Genomic DNA, 4,260 nt, shown 5'->3' with positions numbered 1-4,260 from the left:
GATCCTTCCACCTCAGCCTTCCAGTAGCTGGAACTACAGGCGTGCGCTACCATGCTTGGCTAATTTTTTTGATTTATTGTAGAGATGAGGGCTCGCCAAGTTGGCCAGGCGGGTCTCGAACCTGTGGGCTCTGGCAATCCGCTCACCTCAGCCTCCCAAAGCTCAGGATTACAGGCTGAGCCACCGAGCCCGGCTGACTAGCTAATTAAAAAAAAACATTTTTGTAGAGGTGTGGTCTTGTTTTGTTGCCCAGGATAGTAAATATATAAATTCTTAATCCCCACAACAATCCTTTGAAGTAGGCAGTATTATTTCTATTTATTGATGAGGAGACTCAGGCTCAGAGAGGTGGTTAAAAGTGAAAATTAAATGAGATAATCCATGTTATACACTTCACACTGTGTGTAGCATGCAGAAATCGTTTGATGTGTCAGCCATTGTTGTAATAATTACCTCAGAGGGAAACTGTAAAGTGCTAGACTCAGTGTGAGTGTCTGGTGTTTAGTCAGGCACTTTGTGTCGGGCCCTGAGACACAGAGATGAAGCTTGTCAGGCCCTGCCCTAGAGAAGCAGGGACAGTCACATGCAAACCTGACTCCCGTTCCTCACCACCAAACACTACAAACCACACACTGACGGTGACAGCCCAGGTGATTTGGGTAGGTCAGAGGAGGTCAATCCAGTGGGTGCCTAGGGAGCCCCTGACCCAGTTGGGAAGGGAAGGTTTCCTGGAAGAGGTGGTTTCTGAACTGAAACCTGCAAGGGTGAGTAGGAGTTTTGGCATATGGCAGGTTCTTAATAAACACTGGCCAAATACAGTAAAGATTTACCTTGGAGCTAATGTAGCTTAGAGCTTCAGAATCCCTCGCTCACCTGGCTCCTTCCAAGACTCTGGGAGAATCCTGGCAATTTTTTTACAGGCTGAGTATGCCTTATCCAAATTGCTTGGGACCAGAAGTATTTCTGATCTCAGAATTTTTTCAGATTTTGGAATGTTTTCATATACATAATGAGATATCTTGGGGGTAGGACCCAAGTCAAAACACAGAATTCATTTATATTTCATATACATCTTATATACATAACCTGAAGATAATTTTTTACAACGTTTTAAATAATTTTGTGCATGAAACAGTTTGTACATCAAACCATCAGAAAGCAAAGGTGTCACCATCTCAGGCTTTTTTATGTGTGTGTGTGTGATGTTGTTTGGTATCACCCATCATTCCTAACTGAATTTACAAGATGAACTCCCCAAAAACACCTGGAATTTTTTTTTAGAGGGTGGGCCCCCTTTTTTTTTTCTGAGTCAGAGTCTCACTCTGTCGCCCAGGCTGGAGTGCAGTGGCATGCTCATGGCCACTGCAGCCTTGATCTGCTTGACTCAGTGATCCTTCTGCCTCAGCCTTCCAAGTAGCTGGAACAACAGGCTACCACACCCGGCTTATTTTTTGATTTATTGTAGAGACAAAGTCTCACCATGTTGCCCAGGCTGGTCTCAAACCCCTGAGCTCAGGCAATCCTCTCGCCTTGCTCTCCCAAAGTGCTGGGATTACAGGCTTGAGCCACTGCGCCCAGCCTGGGTGGGTCCTTTGTAATACAGGCTTCCCCCACCATGTAAGTGTTTTAGGAACACATCAGCATCAGTGTACCAGCTAGCATTGTTGTGCGAGGCTGCATTTGGCTTCAGTGAATTTTTTTTGGAGTTCTTTCAACCATTTGCCCATTTCGTGATGGGTGATTTAGGAGCGCACAAAAATGGCATGACCCCTGGGTCCCACCTTTCCTATTCACCTGTTCTTGCCCCGGGCGATTTTTTTGTTTGTTTCCCTAGATAAAGAAAGTCCTCAAAGGGAAATGTTTTGCCAATGTGGAAGAAGTGAAACAAAAAACTGCAGAAGCAATAAAAGGCACCAAAAATTAGTTCAAAAACAGTTTTGAGTCTTGTGCAGTGACTCACGTCTGTAATCCCAGCACTTTAGGAGGCTGAGGCGAGAGATTGCCTCAACCTGGGGGTTCGAGACCAGCCTGGGCAACTTGGTGAGATCTCGTCTCTACGATAAATCACAAAAACTAGCCGGGCGTGGTGGTGTGCGTCTGTAGTTCCAGCTACTCGGAAGGCTGAGGTGGAAGGACCAACCCAGCCCAGCAAGTCAAGCCTGCGGTGGCAGAGTGTGCCACTGCACTCTTCCAGCCTGAGTGACAAGAATGAGACTCCAACTCAAAAAAAAAAAGACCAGCTTCAGCAACATGGCGAGACCTTGTCTCTGCATTAAAAAAAAAAAAAAAAAAAAGTTAGGCATGGTGGTATGTGCCTATAGTTCCAGCTACTTCAGAGGCTGAGGCGGAGGAACCTAGCAGATCAAGACTGCAGTAGCCATGACCATGTCAATGCACTCCAGCCTGGGCAACAGAGTAAGCCTCCAACTCAAAAAGAAAATAAAAGAAAAGATCACTCTGGCAATATAGCCAGACCCTGCCTCTATTTAAAAAGAAAAAACTGTTTTGAGCAGTGGAAAAAGCATCTCAATAGGTGTATTGCATCAAATAGAGAGTACTTTTTAGTACATATAAAAATAAATAAGCAATTTTTTATAAATAAATTCCGGGTTTTGGGGTTCCCCCTTGTTGATGCCACAGATAAGCAATTATTTTCTTACACTTATTCACATGTATTCAACATAACATTATTTCGAGGGGGGAAAAGATAATGTATTCAGGGTAACTAAGCAGCCAGCAGCATCACCACAATGCCTGTGTCAGCAGTTAAATGACAGCAACAACAACTGCTGGCTTTCAGTCTCCACATCCGTGCTCAAAACGTTTCAAATTTGGGGCATTTTGGATTTTCAAATTAGGAACACTCAACTGGTATTGGTAAATCTGTCTTCTTTTTTGAACAATGGCCTCCAATTGTAAGCTTCTGGATCCACTGCTGGTTGCACGAACGAATAACAAGTGGCAAGGGAGGAAGGTGTGTTCCAGGCAGAGGGAACAGCACATGTCAATACCCAGAGATCCAAACGCGCCTGGCATGTGTCAGGGCCCAGCCTCATCACCCGGACTCCTCTGGACATGCCGCTGGTCTTTTCACCAGCCTCACAAACCCCAGCTGTCACCATGTGCCTTTGCCCACCTCCATGAGGTCATGCATGCTGTTCCCCCATCTGATATACCCTCTCCACGACTTCAGAATATAAACTTCAAGGCTCAGCCCTGTCCCCATGTCTTCCAAGAAGCCCTCCAGACTCTCCCTCATCTGGATCCTTTGTAGTTGCTGGTGGATCTATCATAGCCTGCTTCTTGTGGTTAATCGCCTGTGTGTGAGACTCCCTGAGGTGAGACATCCTTGCAAATGAGCATCTGGCTTCTGCTTGCACAGGGGCAGGCGGAAACTCACTGCCTTTCCAGACGGCCTGGTTAGATGTAAGCAGTAATCTCCCAGACCTCTCCCCCCTACCATGGAGCCCAGCCCGCCTGGCCTGGGCTCTGGTCCCAGTCCTGCTTCCACGTGGCTGCTTCTGCGGGCTGTCCCCTTCTGTTTCCTCTTCTGACGTCCTGGGGCTCAGGGCTGCCCCCGGGGCGCTGAGTCCCTCCTCCTTCTGTCCCCTCCTTTGTGAAGGGACAGCTCTAATGGCAGCCACATGCTCTGATGAGTCATGGCTAAGAGCATCTGGGGCTCGAGGTGGCGTCCGGTTAACTCCTCGTGGGCCAGTGGCTCTCTCTGCCAGGAGAGCAGGTCAGGTGGAGACCCCCAGCTCAGGGCTGTGTGCACAGTGGGCATCCGGGGAGGGTTGCGGGGGACCCCACACAGGCACTGGGGACTCAGGGGAGAGGGGACCAAGGGGGCAAGGGGCAGGAGCGTGCGCTTTGGAGTCAGGAGGGCTGGGTTCCAGTCCCAGCGTGGCATTATTAGGTGGGTGGCCCTGAGCGAGTCGCATGAACTGCACGCCTCAGTTTCCCCATCTGAAACATGGGCGTTTCAGGATGATTTGAGACGGCGAGTGTGAGCTGCCAGCCGGCAGCGAGTGCTTAAACCGCGTTATCTCCCGCCGGCTGGTCTCCTGCAGGCCGTCGCTTGTGGGGAGCGGGGGGATTAAAGCCACGCCAGACTCCGGAGGCCGTGTCTTTGTCTGCATGAGTGCCGAGCCTGTCCCCGGCAGCGCGGCCGAGGATGACGGGCTCAGGTGGGGCCGCGGGAGCGACGGCTCCGGGAAGGAACTTTCCGGCGCCAAGTCGGTGGGGTGCGCGGAGGGCGCG

At 49.6% G+C, this 4,260-nt stretch overlaps 1 protein-coding gene across 1 annotated transcript in view; it reads left to right on the top strand.

Annotated features, from left to right (window-relative positions):
* TTC39A (tetratricopeptide repeat domain 39A) overlaps positions 1-4,260 on the top strand; it is a 64,732-nt gene that overhangs the window by 17,963 nt on the left and 42,509 nt on the right. The window lies entirely within an intron of this gene.

Source organism: Carlito syrichta, unplaced genomic scaffold, assembly GCF_000164805.1.
Source record: "Carlito syrichta isolate Samal-C Ts95f unplaced genomic scaffold, Tarsius_syrichta-2.0.1 Scaffold309206, whole genome shotgun sequence".
Classification (NCBI taxonomy): Eukaryota; Metazoa; Chordata; class Mammalia; order Primates; family Tarsiidae; genus Carlito; species Carlito syrichta.
This window is presented reverse-complemented; position numbering and strand designations above follow the sequence as displayed.